Source organism: Podarcis muralis, chromosome 2 (genome assembly GCF_964188315.1).
Source record: "Podarcis muralis chromosome 2, rPodMur119.hap1.1, whole genome shotgun sequence".
Taxonomy (NCBI): domain Eukaryota; kingdom Metazoa; phylum Chordata; class Lepidosauria; order Squamata; family Lacertidae; genus Podarcis; species Podarcis muralis.
This window is the reverse complement of record NC_135656.1, coordinates 104,123,972-104,143,403: the sequence shown is the minus strand read 5'-3', so window position 1 is coordinate 104,143,403 and position 19,432 is coordinate 104,123,972. Positions and strand designations below refer to the sequence as shown.

Genomic DNA, 19,432 nt, shown 5'->3' with positions numbered 1-19,432 from the left:
CCCAAGGTACTATTTCTGGGTTAGCGGAGTCTGAAACCTGAAGCGTATGTAACCCAAGGTACCACTGTATTCCGAATAGGGTTGCAAGCTGGTGGTGATCTCCGCAAAGCCACACAAATTCGTACCTAGCAATTTTATATAGGCATGTACTGCATGTACAGTCCGCCACTTCTCCAAGGAGTTCCAGACCAGGTTCCCAACCACCCTGTGAGGTAGACAAGTTAAGCGGCCCAGGGTTCCCCGGGGAGGAGCTTCAGACCTCTCCACTCCTTCTAGGGCGCAGCGCTGTATTGCTTCGGCGGAAGAAGAAGAGAGGGGGGTTTTCTGTTGAGTTGCTCGAGGGGGTCACACTTCCTCTCGCTCCCTACCGGAAGAGAAGGCCTTAGAGGGCCGCTCGCGGGTCTGCGGCCAAGCGCCCCACAGAGCAGCATTAAGAATGGCTACCTCTACCTGTCCAGGGCGAAAGAACGGGGTCAGTTACCTATATCCGCGAGCGCACCCTGCAGGTGGAGAGGGCGGCGGGGCAGCGCCCTTGGCCCCCCCCCCCTCGCCCTGTGGCTGCGCGGAGAAGGCAGGAGCTGGCGAGGAGCAGCAGCAGCAGCAGCACGTGCCAAGCCCCTCCTTCCCTCGCGCCGCTGCGCGCCATCCAGCCCGGACCGTGGGAGCTGCCGGCTGTTGGCAAGAGAGGCGCGAGGCTCTCTGCGGCGACGGCGCGCCCAGGTTCGAAGGAGGTTTTTGCGCGCGCGCGCGCTTTTTAATGTTTTGCGCTCTCTCTCGCGCAGCTCCCCAGATGTGCAGACAGGCAGCGGCGCGCGGCGCGGCCACGAGCCCGTCGCCGGCTGCACAGGCTGGGCCAGGAGGGAGAGAAAGCAGCGGAGCCCGCCGAGCTGGAGGGTGGCGCTGGGGGGAGGAGGAGGAGGAGGAGGAGGCGAAGCGGCAGTGCTGCTGACGGGGATGATGGCGAGCAGCAGCTCCTGGGCAGCCGCACGGAGATGCCGCAGCCGGGCTTGCGCCTTCGCCGCCGCTGAGATACGAGCCGTCGGCCCCAGGTGAGCGCCCCCGCTGCTCCGGGGACGGGCGCGGGAGGCAGCAGGGATGTCCGCGGCCGCAAAGGCGGGCCAGGCCAGGGCTGCAAATGCCCAAGAGTTCCAGACGGGATAACGAGCCCGGTTGGAGGGGAGGGGGACGGCCGGGAGAAAGGGAGGGACGCTCCCCCCCGCCCCGGGCTGGCTTAGGAGAAAGGCAGGGGGTCGGCGCGCAAGGAACGTCCCTCGTCAGGAGGCTGCTTTCTCCGGGGGGGACATGCTTAGGCGGGAGGAGAACGGTGCCCGTTGGAGAGAGAGAGAGAGACGCTTTCTGCACATGCTCCGAGGCACCATGGCCTCGGGGCGAGCCTCGTGTTTGTAAACAGGTGCCCGAGCTCAGGCGAAGTCTTGCCCTTGCGCAAAGAGCGGGGGGCAGACGCCGCTGCCACCTCTGCCCGCCACCCACCCACCTGCTGTCCCCCTTTTGGCGCCAAGCTGGCCTCGTCGTCGGGGCTTCCCAGCAAGAGCTCTGGCTTTCCTCCGTCGCGGAGGGTCGAGGGAGTAGCCCGGGAAGGCGAGGAGCTGCGGGCCGGCTGGCAGCAGTCCTGGCCGGGAAGCAGCTCTGGGCTTCTTCCCCGCTGACCTTGGGAAGCGACCTGCGGCTGCGGCTTTCTGCGCGAGCGGGGAGGGCAGCCGGGCAGGTTGGGCAGCAGCAGCAGCGGGGGCGGCGGCGCGTTGCCCTCGTAAGGTGGACGTGGCTCCGTCCGGGCTGGGCCGGCGTCGGGCACTCGGGACTTGCGAGGGGGGAGCCCGCCCGCGCTTTTTGCTTGTTTGTTTGCCTGGAAGGAGGAAGGGGCGGGTTAAAAAGCCGGGAGGCGGTGGGGGTGTCGTGACTTCAGGGCAGTCGAGGGGGCGGAGTGGCAGCGTAGCTTGGGATTCCTGGGCCTCCTCTGGAAGGGATGGGAGAAGGTAGGTTTGGAGCGAGCCGGGTCTCCTTCGAAGGAAGTAGCAGCCTGGGTTCTTGGGGCTGTGGGCTCTCCCCTGTAAAATTGATGGGCATTGCCCTAAAGTTGATGGGCATTGCCATTCAAACGGTGTGGATGCACCCCATCATGTGGTTGATTACACAGGGCGGGTTTACCTGCCACCTCCCCAATATTATTTATCCAAGTTGGCACCCCTGGCTGTGGGGCAATCTCAGAAGCCGTTAATTATTGAGGTGGATTTCCACTCTTTGAGGGAGGAGGGAAATGGGGGCCAACGAGACTCCCTCATCCTCTGAAGGGAGCAGATGAGGATTGGCTTGGAGGTGCCAAGCTAGCTGGAAACCCCTTGACAAACCTCTGCTGGCCTGCCACCTTATGGGTGCCAGCGACTCTCTGCCCCATAGTCCTTGCCATTCCCCCCCCCCCATGCAGGGGCCAAGATTCTGCCCAGGGGTTGCGCCACGTAGAACAGGGAAGGGTGGGCAAATGAACCAGGGACAGACGCCAGCTATGCTTCCACTCCGCCATTGCAAGCTAGGTCACAGAATCATAGGGTTGGGAGGAGACCATGAGGGTCATCTAGTCCAACCCCCTGCAATGCAGGAATATTTTGCCCAAGGTGGGACTCGAACCCACGACCCTGGCATTAAGAGTCTCATGCTCTGCCGACTGAGCTATCCCAGTTCCTCTTCAACCATTACATATTTATGCCTCTCATCAAAGGTGCTTCTATTGGTCCCAAAAGGCCCGCCATCCCAGGGTGGGTGGGAGGTAACCAGAGGGGGAGATAGCACCTTTTTGGTTGTGGCTCCCAGTCTATATAATTCCTACTTGATTGGAGCCAGTCCAGGACCAAGCAAAGATTCCCCACCACCACCAAGTTGCCTGAACATTTCAGCATGTTCTGTATTTTTGTTCTGTGGTATAGTTTTGCTGGATTGTATTGGGTTTCTGGCTGCTTATCTCTGTGCTTTAATCTTCGTCATTTCTTTGTTTTGTAGTCTTAATTGGTTGTGTGGCACCGAGGGAGTTTTATATACCGAAGCCCCCTTTAGCATCTTACGATTTAGGTGCATGGTGTACGCTCTGAGCGGCTTAAAAGTCTACACCTAAATTGCAAGATGTGGATGCAATAGACCTGTTTGCAAACAGGCATATGCTAGTCAGGGGTACGTGGTTGGCTGCATCTGCCTGTTGAGCGTGCGTTCACTGAGCAATGTGTGAAACGTACCTTGGGGCACCAGGCATGGCTGTGCTTGTGTTTGACTCGGAGAGACACTAGAACACAATGTGCCTGTGTCTAGGATCCTTCGTTGGCTGGCTGTAAGAAGAGATTATCTATAGGCAATTGAGAGGTGATCTACATACAGTATAGCTTTTTCCTGTGTGGGAAGTGCTTCTCTGCCCTGAGAAGTGCAATGTCTGATCTTGGATCTCTGAAACAGAAATTGGCCTTAGTGTGCACATTTCAATATATGTATCGGGCACCTGCAATTTCCCGAAAGTGGGTTTTAAGGCATAGTTGGTGGGAGAACAGGGAATATGATTTGGGGCTTCCATTTGTCTCTTTCTGTCTTAGTATTTGACTTAGGAAATGTCTTTGGGTGAGGAAAGGAGAATATGTAGGGAGTTAGGAGTCCAGATTTTAGTCTTCCGTGGGTGAAAAGTGTGTTCTGTCGAGTGTATGTGTGTTTTTTTGGGGGGAGGGAGTTGGCTGTCTTTGATTTATTATTGCTTGCGACTCTAGAGCAGACTCATTTTTCCAACGTGGCCAAGTCAATCTCACTCTGTGCCTCACTTATAAAATGAAGATAATGATGTTTCTTTGCCAAGCTGCAGGGCTTGGGAGGATAACTGATTGGTTGGGAGGTGCCCTGATACTGTGTTAGCAATTGATGTTGTGGTTCTGTGGCTGCCAGGCTCCTGGTCTTCCTTTGTAGCCCACTGCCGCGCATGTTAATGGAGAGGGGAGAAGGGGGAGATGTTTATTTTTGGAGTCAGTCCAGCCTTGAGCATAAGGATAGCTTTTACCATTTTGCCGCTGCCTCCCTGAATTATTCTACAGGTTTCGGTAGTCAAGATTCTGAATATTTAATGTGCTTTAATCCTCCCTACCATTCTCACACTTAAGGTGGTACGTGGCTGGCATTTCTCCCCAACCTTTCAATGTGCTCTTATGGACTAGGAAATGGGGATTCTAGTCCACATTATTTTATTTATTTACTTACATATTAAAAATATTTCCAAACCACTATCTATTAAAAAATAATAATCAGAGTGGTTTACAAACAATTATATATAAATAAAGCCATACGACTGAAAGGTTAAAAAACAGAAATCAGCTAAGTATTGCGGAAAGATTGTATACTTAATTGCCTGCAAAAACCTGACAATCACTTTAGAGATTGCACCAGAAGCAGTTTAGTCATGCTGGCCACATGACCCAGAAAACTGTCTGTGGACAAACGCCGGCTCCCTCAGCCTGAAAGCGAGATGAGTGCCGCAACCCTATAGTCGTCTTCAATTGGACTTAACTGTCCCGGGATCCTTTACCTTTTTTTTACCTATAGAAATTGGGTTTGGGTAGGGGATCCAGGCAATTGCCTGAGTAGGGTGGCCCAGACTTGAAGGCTGGTGTGCGTACATCCCTGTCTCATGCTATCAATCCAGTACAGTACCAACATCAGGCATTGCTTCCTGGGAGAATTCAAGATGGCAGTGGCTCGCCACAAAACGGGGCTAAGTGGCAGCTCAGTGGCAATAAAAAAAAGTGTTGCTGGGTTAACACATATGTGAGTGACTGCTGAGTGAGTGACTGGCAGCCAGCAGCCATACTGCATGGGGACTTTGATGGGAAGGGCACCGTCAACAGCACTGGGCAGGGAGCAATAACTGGGGAATCTTTTAAAGTCTGGCGCTGGCAATCAGGGTTCTTGGTTGTGCCAGAAGCCTACACACAAGCTAGCCCAATGTTTCCCAAACTTGGGCCTCCAGCTGTTTTTGTACTACAGTTCCCATCATCCTTGCCCACAGTTCCTACTAGCTAGGGATGATGGGAGTTCTAGTCCAAAAACAGCTGGAGACCCAAGTCTGGGAAACACTGCACTAGCCTCTCTGATTCAGACCTTCTCCAAGGTGTAGCTGCAGACGAGAGACACAGTGGCAGGAGGAAGGCCAGTGAGCACACCTTGCGCTCTTCCCCTCACACGATGCTCGTTGCGCAAAGGGAGTCTGGCTGAATTGAGCTATACTGACTGACCCAAGGAGTTTCGTGGCTGGGATTTGAACACAGGTCTTCCCCCAGCAAAAGTCTAATGCTGTTCTCAATACATGCAGCCCTCTCTCTCTCTCAGTTTTTTTCTTCACCTCTTCCAGGGTTAAGCCCTGGGATTTAAGCTAGGGAGACACCCTGTATTAAGCTTAATTCGTTCCGGAGGTCCGTTCTTCACCTGAAACCATTCTTAACCTGAGGTACCACTTTAGCTAATGGGGCCTCCCGCAGCCACTGCTGCCAGCCCACGATTTCTGTTCTCATCCTGAGGTAAAGTTCTTAACCTGAGGTACTACTTCTAGGTTAGTGGAGTCTGTAACCCAAAGTATTTGTAACCCGAGGTGTTTGTAACCTGAGGTACCACTGTATAGGGTTATGTAGCAGTTACAGTCCTGCTGTCCAAACTCTACAGGGATTCATATGTATTTTGTGGGTTAGGAACTGGGAAGGTGGGACCGTGAGATAATAATAATAATACCTTTATTGCCAATGTACAACCTGTGTACAATGAAATTAACCAAGCCTCCCCCCCCAAACACTCAATCTCATTGCACTCTGTGTACTTGTCGCACAACACACCAACCCCGAAAGTCAGTTGCACTGGATGCTGTTATGGTCCGTCCCCCCCCCAAAGAAGGCAGAGATATGTACTTGGACAGCTCAAGTGGTGGTGGTCTAAGTAGACAGATTTCATCATCTTCACAGCAGATCATCTTCTCTTGTGGTTCGGTCTATGAGCCTCCGCGGGCAGCATGGGGGTTAATGGGCCGTGCAGAGCGGTGCTTGCCATCCTTATTTCATAAGTCTGTGTCTGTGCCCAGGGGTCATTCAGCACATTAGCCGAGTGCCCATAAAGCACGCGCACACACAATGCAGCTCACACACGGACCCTAAATGGTACATATTGGTTTCATGGTTCATTCCAACTAACAGAGAGATTTTGGGGGTTTTTTTGGGATGGCTTGACAGATCTCTCTCCTTTTCCTGGAGTGTAGGTCCAGGGCAGAAGGGAGTAGAGTTTGAGGGTCCACAACAGGGAAATCTTGCATGTTTCTGCTAAGAACCAGGCATTGTGTGGGATGCATCGCAGATGATGCCGCTTACCAATATAACACAGCAAGTATTCGCTCCCGTCTTTCTCCCGCTCTGTCTCATCTCTGTCACTTCAACACCCGTTAATAGTTGGTCTCCTTCCACTTGCTGGGGGCGAAGAATGGAATTTTCAGATACTGAGTGATTGACAGCTTGCTGCATTGCATCCCCTGGAGCCTACTTCGCGGCCCCTCCCCCCTCCAATTTACATAGGATGCTCTCAGTCAAACTTCATTTGCTTTTCTGCATAAGAGTCCCATAACCTTAGACCATGGGTAGGCAAACTAAGGCCCGGGGGCCGGATCCAGCCCAATCGCCTTCTAAATCTGGCCCGCTGACGATCTGGGAATCAACGTGTTTTTACATGAGGAGAATGTGTGCTTTTGTTTAAAATGCATCTCTGGGTTATTTGTGGGGCATAGGAATTCGTTCATTCCCCCCCCCCATATAGTCCGGCCCCCCACAAGGTCTGAGGGACAGTGGACCCAGCCCCCTGCTGAAAAAGTTTGCTGACCAGGAGCTGGGAGAGACCAAGGTTCAAATCCCCACACGACTCTGGCGCTCACTGGGTGACCTTGACCCAGGCACTGCCTCTCAGCCTGTCCTACCTCGCAGGGTTGTTGTGAACATTAAATGAGGAGGGGGGGGGGCATACACGTTTCTTTGAGCTCCTTGGAGGAAAAGGTGAAGTATAAATGCAATCAGTGAATGTTTTCTGCAGAAGCCCAGCTGTGTCCCAGAGCTTTCCCATAACAAAATTCTGCAACAGAAACCTGTGAAAAGTGGGTTGTGGGGTTCTTGGTCTCGGTGCAGCTGCCATATGAATACTTTCTAGAAACCCCTTCCAGCGCCACCACGCCAACCCTGCCCCATCATCAAGCACTGGAAGACTGTGCAACACATTTGCACCCTGAATAGGGAGATGTGAAGCTGCCTTACAATGAATCAGATGAGAGCCAGTGTGGTGTAGTGGTTAGGAGCAGTAGACTCGTAATCTGGGGAATCGGGTTCGCTTCCCCGCTCCTCCACATGCAGCTGCTGGGTGACCTTGGGCTAGTCACACTTCTCTGAAGTCTCTCAGCCCCACTCACCTCACAGAGTGTTTGTTGTGGGGGAGGAAGGGAAAGGAGAATGTTAGCCGCTTTGAGACTCCTTCGTGTAGTGATAAAGCAGGATATCAAATCCAAACTCTTCTTCTTCTTCAGTCCACCCAGCTCAGTGTTGTCTGCACTGACTGGCAGCAGCTCTCCAGAGCTTCATGCCCCCAGCCTTGCCTGAGGAAGAGGCCATGTCTTGAACCTGGAACCTTCTGCATGCAAAGCAGGTGCTGTCCCCCTGAGCTATGTCCATTTTGGCGCTCGCTGCCCAACAGCTTGGCTGTTTCTCATTGAGGGCAGCCAGTTCTCTACCCGGGTCCTGAATTAGGTCAAGAAAGCCGGCGCACTCCTCGCAAGCCTTACTGTGCTTTTCAGTCACCTGCAGGCTGGTCTTTTTTTCCGGAACGGAAAGGTATTGAACAGTGACCTTGGCTGCGCGAGAACAAGAGCGCAACACCTTTGTGCAGAAACGTTGGCCCCCACCCCATTCCATCTCTCACAAAGTGCTGCCTTGTTCAAAGGATTAAAGAAGAAAAGTCATTACTGATGAAATCTCTGTGCATGTAATTGTTTTGCTTAAATTAAAACTCCGCTTATTCCTCCCCAACCCCCCGCCGGCCTGTGCACACCTTGCTGCCTTTGCCTTGCGCTGTTTCTGTCATGCTCAGTTGCGCAACGTGAAAGGCAAAGGATCGACTGGTGTCCTAAATGGGGAAAAGGCAGGCGCTCAACTGCAGCCATCGTTGTTAACCCTCCTTTAGCAACCTGGATGTTCTTTTCGACAAGAGAACAGCCCAGGCCAGTCTCAAAAAAAAGAAGAAAAGGTTGGGCTCCAAGCCAGATCATTTCATGGCCCGTGCAAAGGATTATATACCGTTTCCATTTTGGATTAGCCTGGAATATTAACTGCAGTGTCCCTGTTCCATGCTTGCAGCGCTGCAACCATCACTGAGCCAGTGCAGAGAGTAGCAGGACAGAGTATTGTTTGGCTTGGAATGGAAAAGGCTTCCTTCTCCCCAAAGCCAAGGTGGGGGAACTGGAGTGCTTGGTATTTTTTAATTTATTTAATCCTTTTTTCAATACAGGCAACAACCACAATAAACACAATACAACAAAAACCGCAATAACACAATTTAACATTTCAGATTTGAGTACTGATATACAGTGGTACCTCGGGTTACATACGCTTCAGGTTACAGACTCCGCTAACCCAGAAATAATGCTTCAGGTTAAGAACTTTGCTTCAGGATGAGAACAGAAATCGTGCTCCTGTGGCGCGGTGGCAGCAGGAGGCCCCATTAGCTAAAGTGGTGCTTCAGGTTAAGAATAGTTTCAGGTTAAGAACAGACCTCCGGAACGAACTAAGTACTTAACCCGAGGTACCACTGTACCTATGACTACACCTTTTTAACAATATTTCCCCACCTCTCATCCCCCTACTTCCCACTACCGTCCGCCTTATCGCTTAAATATTCCTTCCAGATTTCTTCATATTCATCCATTCTTAATTTGCGTCGACATGCAATTCGTTCGTATGTGGCCAGTCTGTCCATATTGTCAATCCATGTACTCGATGGAATCTTTTTGCGGCTCTTCCAGTTCATCAGAACAAGTTTTTTTGCTTCTAATATGGCACGGTACATCCATTATTATTATTTTTTGACAAACTGGAGTGCTTGGTACGAAATGAGACGATTGGAATAGTGGGCATATCGGGAACCTAGCAGAAGAGAGAATCAGTGTTAGTGCAGGATTATCCAATGGAGAAAGTGGTTTAATAATGGGCGAGATAGCAACCATCTTGCCACACGGAACACAAATTTTTGAGATAGCAACTAACTCTGTCACATCGCTTGGATAAATATACACAGCTTTTCCAGATAGTTTAAATGACTGCTACTGTGGACCATCTGGCTAAGGAAATGATTAGATAACCTAAGGAGAGCTCTGCCCACGTAGCAGTCTGCTCCCACGGTGGCCAACTTGATGCCTCTGGGAGGCCTACCCCCCCCAAAAAAAAAGAAATTGGGGGGGGGGGGAGTGGCATTCTACCTCTCCAAATTCCCAGAAACTGATATTCAATGAAGTATACAACCTGTGACCCTGGGTGCAGTACAGTGGCACCTTGGTTCTCAAATTTAATCCGTGCTGGAAGACTTGTTCCAAAACCAAAGCGTTCCAAAACCAAGGCATACTTTCCCATAGAAAGTAATGCAAAACGGATTAATCCATTCCAGACTTTTAAAAACAACACCTAAAACAGCAATTTAACATGAATTTTACTATATAACGAGACCATTGATCCATAAAATGAAACCAATAATCAATGTACTATACTATAAATAAAACAGTATTGTAGATGATAAAAATTAAAATTATTATTTTTTCCTTACCTTCACTGATGGTGATAGTCATTGTTTGGATGGGGGACTTTTATCCATTTCTGCAGTCACACAATCAATCAATCAATCAGTAGCTGAACTGGGATCCACACAGTCACAAAAACAAATTAACCGAAAAAGCCTCAAAACAAAAAATGCAAAATAGCAAAAACAAAAGCACCAAATATAAGCTCCAAATACCACCTCAGAACACTGCAATCAGAAACGGAAGGCTTGAATTACAATGGGGGGGGGACACAAATTAGCAGCGCAACAGGAAACACAGGGGGTCTCAAAATGGAGCACGTTAGGCTTCTGAAAAAAAAGTTCGAAAACCGGAACACCTACTTCCAGTTTTGCAGCGTTCAGGTTCCAGGTTGTTCGTGAAGTAAGCTGTTCAAAAACCGAGGTGCCACTGTATTGATATTCTGAGCTATCTTTCAAGGGCTGTCCAATGGAAGATGGAGCAAGCTTGTTTTCTCCAGCTCTGGAGGGTAGGACTCGAACCAATGGCTTCAAGTTACAAGAAAGGAGATTCCGAACTAAACGTCAGGAATAACTTTCTGGCTGTAAGAGCTGTTTGACAGTGAAATGGACTCCCTTGGGAGGTTGTGGACTCTTTCACTGGAGATTTTAAAGCAGAGGTTGGCTGGCCACCTATTGGGGATGCTTTAGCTGAGATTCCTACACCGCAGGGGGTTGGACTAGATGACCCTCAGTGGACCCTTCTGACTCTACTGATTTCTGTGAAATGTTTAATACAGTACAGACACTCAATTTTTTCAGGAGACCTGTGTACCTTTTACAGTGCTTTGCTTTCAGAATTTGTTGTACACGGCAAGGCTTCTTTACCGATTCATGAGATGTAAATCACTACTAAGGGGGGGGGGACTCCCTCAGGTAATTAGTAGGCCTGTCACTAAAGAAAACTTAGTTGATTAATCTTATAAGTTGCAGCTGATTAATCAAAATATTTCTGAATTTGCATATGGAGGGAACGAAAACTAATGCAACAAAGCATACTCCTTTTGCTTCCAAATAATGGGGTGTGTGTGTGTGTGTGTGTGTGCATCATGAAGACATCTGAAGGCAACCCTGTTTAGGGAAGTTTTAAATGTTTGACATTTTACCGTGTTTTTAATACAGTGGTACCTCTGGTTGCGAATGGGATCCGTTCCAGAGGCCCATTCGCCACATGAAAAGAGCTCAACCTGAAGCGCCGTATCTGCGCAGGTGCACAGCGTGATTTAGCACTTCTGCGCAGGTGCGAGCGACGAAACCCGGAAGTAACCCTTTCCGGTACATCCAGGTTGCCGTGGGACGTAACCTGAAAGAATGTAACATGAAGCAAACGTAATATGAGGTATGACTGTATTCTGTTGGGAGCAGCCCAGAGAGGCTGGGGAAACCCAGCCAGATGGACAGGGTATAAGTAATAAAATTATTATTATTATTATTATTATACCTTCATAGAAACACCACCACCACCCCTTTCGCACACAATACAAATAAAACGCCTCCAATAAGAATTGCCTTTAAACTCCTGCCTTGCCATTTTCTCTCTTATATACCTGCCAGCTAAGATTCCACTTCATGGATCTGACAAAGGAATCTCGAATCCCTGAAAGCTTATGCCACGATGAATTTCTTAGCTTTTAAGGTGCCACCAGATCCTTTGTACTTGTTGCTGCAAGAGACTCAACGCTAACAAAGATGCTTGTTTGAGACTAAGGAGAGACTAATTTCCTCTCTGGAAATGCTAATAAGAGGGGGTTTGTTTGCCATCTTCAGTTTTTGTACGCACTTGTATTTAAAAATAAATCAAAAATCCCCTGCTGATTATTTGGTCTTTTCTAGTCAATGAAATCGCAGCCGATTAATTGAATATTGCACTCTTAATAGTTTCGGCTCAGTCTGTGGAAACGCCGCCTCCTGTACAGCTCCCAGCTCTTTCTAACTTCCCCCTTGCTGGTTCTTCCGTTGCATTTCCTCATCTTAAAAGGCACAAGTAGCAAATATCCATCTCTCTAGGGAAAGCTGGCATTTGACTCGGTGGAGATGTGCTAGTGTCCACCATCTCTTACCAGCATCTAAGTGCTGTTTTGTAAAATAATAATAATAGTAATAATATCTCACATCCTTCCATGTATTAATCCCCATCTTTTCAATATTTTAAGATGAAACGGATTTCCCTTTTCTTGCAGGGTGCTCTGTCAGGGTTCCTCCGCATTGTGAGCTTTGCAATGCAGCATATTAATTCCCTCTCTAAATTCCACGGGATATAAAACTCCCTCTCCCCAGGGAAATGAAGTGCACCAGAGAGTAGACAATCATTCCTCTCCTTCCTTGGGTCCAGGCGGGCCTTATTTGCCCAGCCCTCGAGGCATGTGTGTCACTGTACACTGTCTTGCCTCACTAGCAGCTGCTGAGCTCGTTATCCTTGAAGCAGACGCAGTTGACATTGCTTCATTAGCCTCATTAGCAGGTTGCTGTGGTGCCAGGCTTTGAAGGCTTTGTATTAATTTACATGCACACACATATTGGGGAGGGTGCGTTAACACTGTGTCCTGGAATGGGGGAAAGAAGCTGGGGGGTATGCTTCGTTTAACCTTAAAAGCAGGGGCCCTTGCAGTTCTGTGTTAAGGCATTTGAAAATTGTGCTACCACAAAGTCCCTAATCACACCATGGGAAGGAGTGAATGTTACCGTATACATTATACAGTTCATTCTTTTTTTAAAAATGGCATTCAGATTTTATTTTGTTTTACAGTGGTACCTCGGGTTACAGATGCTTCAGATTACAGACTCCGTTAACCCAGAAACAGTACCTCAGGTTAAGAACTTTGCCCCAGGGTGAGAACAGAAATTGCGCCACAGCAGCAGTGGGAGGCCCGATTAGCTAAAGTGGTACCTCAGGTTAAGAACACTTTCAGGTTAAGAACGGACCTCCAGAACGAATTGAGTTCTTAACCCAAGGTATCACTGTATTTTTGTAAATAATGGCTGGAGCAAGGACTTAACAGAAAATCATGATGTCGGAGGATGAGTGTATAAGAAGAGGAGAGGAACTCAGAGTGTTGATAAAGTACAGTACAGTCATATGTTGGAAGTTGAACAGAATCCATTTCGGAAGTCAGTTCGACTTCCGAAACACTCGGAAACAAAAGTGCGGCTTCTGATTGGAAGCCGCAGAAGCCCTGTCAGATGTTCGGCTTCCAAAAGAACGTTTGAAAACTGGAACACTCACTTCCAGTTTTCGATCGTTTGGGAGCCGGAACATTCGACTCCCAAGGTGTTCTGGTGCCGAGGTACGACTGTACTCCCTGGCTGTGGGAAATCCCACCCTAAAGTCTCAGTGGTTTTCCAGGGCTACAATCCTATGCATACTTTTTTATAAAGCCCTACATGGTTTAGGTCCAAGCTATTTAAAATACTATATTCCCCTCGTACAAACCTGCCTGAGATCTTTGGGGAGGGCCTTCCCTTGGTCCCACCACCCTCACAGGGTACAGATGCAGGACAGGGCCTTCTCAGTGGCTGCTCCCAGACTGCGGAACTCCTTCCCTAGAGAAGCTAGACTGGTTCCCTCCTTGCTGTTCTTCCACCGAAAAGTCAAGATTATTTTTCTTCCAACAGGACTTTGGGAACTGACTGCTTTTAATTAAAGGGCTGATGCCAGGCTGTTTTTATAGAAATTATTTGTTATGTTATGAATATATGATGATGGTGATGGTAATTGGGAATAAACCCTACTAAATATGAACAGGGTTGCAGCCTTTTTTCTTTCTTTTTCTTTTTAAAGTAATAGACAAGTTTGTTCGGTCTTATCTCCTCCGCCATTACCTCCCACTTATTTGGTTTTCCTCAAGGCCATCTTGTAAATTCATGGCTGATCAAGGATTTGAGTCCATTTCGATCTCCCAACTTACTGGACCATAAGGAAGAGACTGCCTCTTCGTCTCTGGATTCTTCACACTCTGCTTGAGAGAGGTCCTCACATTCCATGCTTATTCTTGGGTTTTGCTGTCCCAAACAATGGTTGGTGGCTCTGTGCCCCTGATCTAGAAGGAACCCCACGCAGTGGCTCTGTGGAGGCCGGTCCATTAGGCCTCTACGCTCCAACCTCTGTCTGTCCTCAGCCAGTCGCTACCTGCTTGGATGTAGGCTTCCTCTTCCATTAATTTCAGCTTCGTCCATGTTGGGGCAGAGCACTCTGTTGGGGCAGAGCCAAGGGGCCAGCCCCTGTCGCTGCTTTCTTTTGTGACCTTACGTAATTCCCTCTCATCAATTCCAGTAGGTTTCTCACCTTTCCATGCTCTTGGGATGCTTAAGAAAGCGCTGCTCCCCTGACTCATTCTCCCCCCCCCCATAAAAAAAAATCCCGATAAAATATTAGCTGCACAATAGCTCCTTTCTGGGTTTGGAGGAGTGAGACTCATCCCTTGTCCCTGACACTCCCAGCATCTTACAGCACCTCTATAATGAGTCACGCGAGCGACACACACAAACACCCCACCTTCCACGCTGCCGCTGTTGACGGATGGGTCTGTTAGCGGCTGTGGCCCACGTCCCCTCCTGCCATCTCCGTGGAGATTTATGCCTTTAATATCCCCAGCCGTACAAGAGTTCTCACAGCAGTGAAGCAGCCCCCAGGACAAGTCAGCGTGTGGAAGGGACTTTGTGCACCGAGAGTCTTAGTTAACAGCCTGAAACGCAGCAGTCAGTGGCTGGGAGACGGGGGGGAGGAGAAGGGAACGAGGCTTGCTTCACAGTCAACCTTTTTCCTGTGTGGATATTCTTTGGGTAGTAAGGGGAAAGTGTCTTATGTCCTCATGTCCTTATGTGTAATGAGAGCATGCATGTGCAGAGAGGGAGAAGGCTGTAGCTTAGTAGTGGATTTGTTCAGCCTGTTTACAGTCAACCTGGGGTTCAGTTCCTGCCATCTCTCGTTGTTGGTGGGTTTTTTCCTTGAGGATTAGGTAGCAGGTCATGGGAAAGACCTCCCGTGTTTTGTAAGATCCTGCACACCTGCCACCATCCAGAATAGGCAACGCTAAGCTAGGTAGACAGATAACCTGATGATATAAGTAAAAAAACTGCTCCTTTTCCCTTATGGAGTACCCAAGAGCCCATATAGTCCATTTGTAGGTTCTCTATTGGTAGGAGAAAATAACAGAGACCAACCAGAGATTATTGAGAAGCAAAGCAGCTAGTAAGCCTGATCTTTATTAACTGTTGCAACAGGGTTCTCCCCTCACCCGCAGGAGAGAGGAGGAGGACCCAGAGCCATGGGTACAAGCCCTTATATAGACATTTTAAATTGCCCGCCCTGGAGTCCCAAGACCACCCCAGAAACTCATACATACATCACAGAAGGGGTGTAGCCCAAGACCACACCCCAGATACATGATACCTACATCACAGAAAAGGCGGTCTACAACAGAAATCTGAGTGCGTTGTTTTATCTCCTGTCTGGCAAGTTACCTGATTGCATTATCTGGATTTTGGCCACTCTTTTGTTATGATAACTACTTAATTCCTGAATCTAGGTCACAGGCTCACACCATATCTTGAATGTGCCCTTAAGATTTGTGAGGACAGGATTTGTGAGGAAAGAGACAATGGGGAGGTTTCCCACTTTGACCTTGCAGGGAAATATTTGAGGTCAATTTGTTCAAGACCTTTTCTGTGGTTTCAGACATGTGGTTTATATATACAGTTATGAACATTTTTTAAAAAATATATGACCTTAAAATTCTTATAACACTGATCTTGTACAGTGTTGCTTCCCTATGTCCACATGTCCACACATAAGCTTTTTTCCCCTACATGGAAGCAATAGTCATGTCAGGAAAAAAGCATCATGTGTGAAACTACCTAATAGTACTGCCGCTATCCTGTAGTCACAGCTTTTCACTCCATAACTAGCTCTTCCTTAAAACATGGCCACACTGAGCCAAACCAGTAGCCCACCCAGTTAATATGGACAGATGCAACTGTCTTAGACCAGTGGATCAATTCCTTATATCTGGTAGTGGTGTGCATCAGATTTGGACAAATCTTGAGCTGAGACAGGGTGCTTCAAGGGGTTTAGGGGCAGGATCGATATCGGGTTTTCCCAAACTTGGGTCTCCCGCTGTTTTCGGACTACAACCCCCATCATCTCTAGCTATCAGAACCAGTGGTCGGGGATAATGGGAATTGTAGTCCAAAACACCTTGGCACCCATGGTTGTAAACCCTGATCTATATGAAGCTGCGTGGGATGCGGGTGGCGCTGTTGGTTAAACCACAGAGCCTAGGACTTGCCAATTAGAAGGTCGGCGGTTCGAATCCCTGTGATGGGGTGAGCTCCCGTTGCTCAGTCCCTGCGCCTGCTCACCTATTAGTTCGAAAGCACGTCAAAGTGCAAGTAGATAAATAGGTACCACTCCGGCGGGAAGGTAAACGGCGTTTCTGTGCGCTGCTCTGGTTCTCCAGAAGCGGTTTAGTCATGCTGGCCACATGACCCAGAAGCTGTACACCGGCTCCCTCGGCCAATAAAGCGAGATGAGCGCCGCAACCCCAGAGTCGGTTATGACTGGACCTAATGGTCAGGGATCCCTTTACCTTTACCTTTACCTTTATATGAAGCTGCATGAGTTGAAGCAGGGTCCCCCGAAGTGCTTCATCTTGATGATTCACTGATGGTGGTAATGAGCTTTGCAGAAACCAAATGTTATTCCTCTAGTTTAAGGAAAATGCCAGACTGAGGCAAAGGGGGTGAAATGTGCTCCTTTGCACCTGACAGGTATAGCTTGTAATCAGGTGTATTTATTTCGCAAGTGCTCTCCAATCCCAATGCTTTGTGGAAAGGAGCGTCTTTGCAAGAGCAGAACTTGCATCTCTAAGTCATCGGCATGGGGTGGAGAGCTCCTTCACAACTGACAGACCTAGCTTATGATCAGAGCGAATGGTTTTACCCAGGAAGCAAATCCCTTTTAGTTCTTCCCACCCCGAAAATCAATGGCAAAGGCACTTAGCACAAAAGTCCCTGGGGCTATTTGACTGCAGTTTGGCAGATTTCTTATCCAGAGGGGCACTTCTCACTAATGCCTGTAAATTTTATTTTAATTCTACACGAAACACATGGGAAGTTTAAGTGATTCCTTTTTCACCCTAAAACTGTAAAAGCTGCCCTTGCAGGAAAATCACTGCACCTATCTATCTGAAATTTGGCAGTATCCCTGCTCTCAAAATTGGCAACCTTTCCTGCAAAGGTTATGTAATTGAAATACTTTATTGTCACTTGTACAGCTTGTATACAGTGAGATTACACGAGCACCCCCTACTCAGCTCTCTTAATCTTAATTCCCCTTGTTTACTGACGCACACCCACCAAACCCAAAAGTCAGTTGCCCTTTTGTTATCTTTTCATTCAGCAGCCTAACAGCCCACGGATAGAAGCTGTTCTTTACCCTGTTGGTGTGACTAATCACGCTTCTATATCTTCTGCCTGAGGGCAGGAGATCAAGAAAGTGCCGGCCAGGGTGTGAATCATCCCTGAGAATTTTCCTCACTCTCCTGAGGCAACATTCTTCCGCAATGTCATCCAGTGGATTCACGGGACAGCCCATAATATCTTGTGCTGTATTCACCACCCTCTGTAGGCACTTCCTATCAGTTGATGTCAAACCAGCGTACCACACTGTGATGCAGTATGAAAGGACACTTTCTATTGTGGACCAATAGAAGGAGATCATCAAATGTTGATTGACATCGTTCTTTCGCAATACTCTGAGGAGATGGAGTCTCTGTTGGGCTTTCTTAACCACCTGGGTTGTATTGATTTTCCAAGTAAGGTATTCACTGAGATAAACTCCTAGGAATTTAAAGGAAGAGACTCTCTCCACACAGCCCATGCATACATACATACATACATACATTCTGCCCATAAATAAATATTGAAGTGTTGTTTTTTTCCCCTGGGCCTATTTGTCTGAAATTTGGCAGGCTTTATCCACTTTGGAGCACTAGTGTGCCTGCAAATTTTATCCACTTCTGCTGAAAGGGGAGGGAGTTAAAGCCTTTATAAAAAAAAATCCCAATACTGTAGTGAATTAAGGGCGAATTGGGGGAGAGAAACTAACAGGATTTGAACAGACTCAGAACAAAATCAGACAGCCGACAAAGCAAGGTGAGCTGTTTCCCCAAGGCACCGAATCATGGTCCGAACTGAATTTAGTGGATGGTGCACACTCCCACTATTTTAGTCTGGTGCTGCCTATTCTGTATGGTAACCTGACAGCTGTGTTTTGTGGTAACCGAAGTTTCTGAGAAGTCTTCAAAGGCAGCTCTGCATACAGTAGTACATTGTCAGTAGTTCAGTCTAGAGATGACCATGGCGTAGATAGCTGTGGCCAGGCTATTGCTATCTTATGCAAGCAGCCAGTACAAGACTGCAGTAATGGGAACTTTGCTAAATAGCAGCAAAAGTCAAAATGAAAACATCAAGAGGGAAATTATGCAAATTGTGAATGCAGGTGTGGATTCATTAGATGGCCCCGCCACCCGGTTAATTAGGTGGCCCATAGCTGTCAGTTAAATCAAGGATTATGCCCACATGTATCTCTCAAAGTAGCCTTTGAATGCTTATGCTGCAGTACATTTGTTAGCTTTTAAGGTGCCACAGGGTTCCTTGTTTTTGCCCTCTAGCCTTCAGGCCATTAATCCCACTGTGGAATAAGTTCTTTGTATAGACCAAGGTGCAGCCCTTCTTCCTTCCTCACTTCTGCCCCATCCTGAAAAGCCTGCCACTGACTCCTGCACATCTGAGAGTGCTGGGCATGCAGAGCCTGTTCTGCTTGGTTATTGTGGTAACTTCCTTCTGATGCATATGGGACGCGGGTGGCGCTGTGGTCTAAACCACAGAGCCTAGGGCTTGCCGATCAGAGGGTTGGCGGTTCAAATCCCCGCGACGGGGTGAGCTCCCGTAGTTCGGTCCCTGCTCCTGCCAACCTAGCAGTTTGAAAGCACATCAAAGTGCAAGTAGATAAATAGGTACTGCTCCGGCGGGAAGGTAAACGGCGTTTCCGTGCGCTGCTCTGGTTCACCAGAAGCGGCTTAGTCGTGCTGGCCACATGACCCGGAAGCTGTACGCCAGCTCCCTCGGCCAGTAAAGCGAGATGAGCACCGCAACCCCAGAATCATCCGTGACTGGACCTAACGGTCAGGGGTCCCTTTACCTTTTACCTTCTGATGCAGTACATGCCACCTGGACTCAGTCCAGAAGGTCACCCAAGCACAGTGTTCCACCAGTAGGTGCCTTCCTCGCTATCCCCTGACCCTTGGTGCAGAAGTGCCCTTTAATGGCAAGTTTTGCACAGGGACAAGAGCTTGTGCTAAGGTGCTATCACCGCCCCCGATCATGCCCAGAGATGGGACCCAGCTGTGACTTGAGGGCTCCAGTTGTGCCTTCTGTTGCCATCAGCAGTTCCCTTCATTCCCAGCTGTATAATACCATCACACAGAACTGGAGGCTGTTGGTGGATTTGATCCCAGCCCCCACTAGAGATTTAGGAAAAACCAATCCTGGGTGAATC

General features: G+C 48.6%; 1 protein-coding gene across 3 annotated transcripts in view; it reads left to right on the top strand.

Moving 5' to 3' along the window:
- The first annotated feature begins 361 nt into the window (after positions 1-361).
- The window catches only part of LOC114591915 (G-protein coupled receptor 22-like), a 39,133-nt gene continuing 20,062 nt past the window's right edge, over positions 362-19,432 (top strand). Inside the window, exon 1 of one of the 3 annotated variants that reach the window (XM_028719647.2) lies at positions 362-472. The gene's annotated coding sequence lies outside the window, so the exon portion shown is untranslated. The other 2 variants (XM_028719646.2, XM_028719645.2) reach the window with 2 other exon arrangements.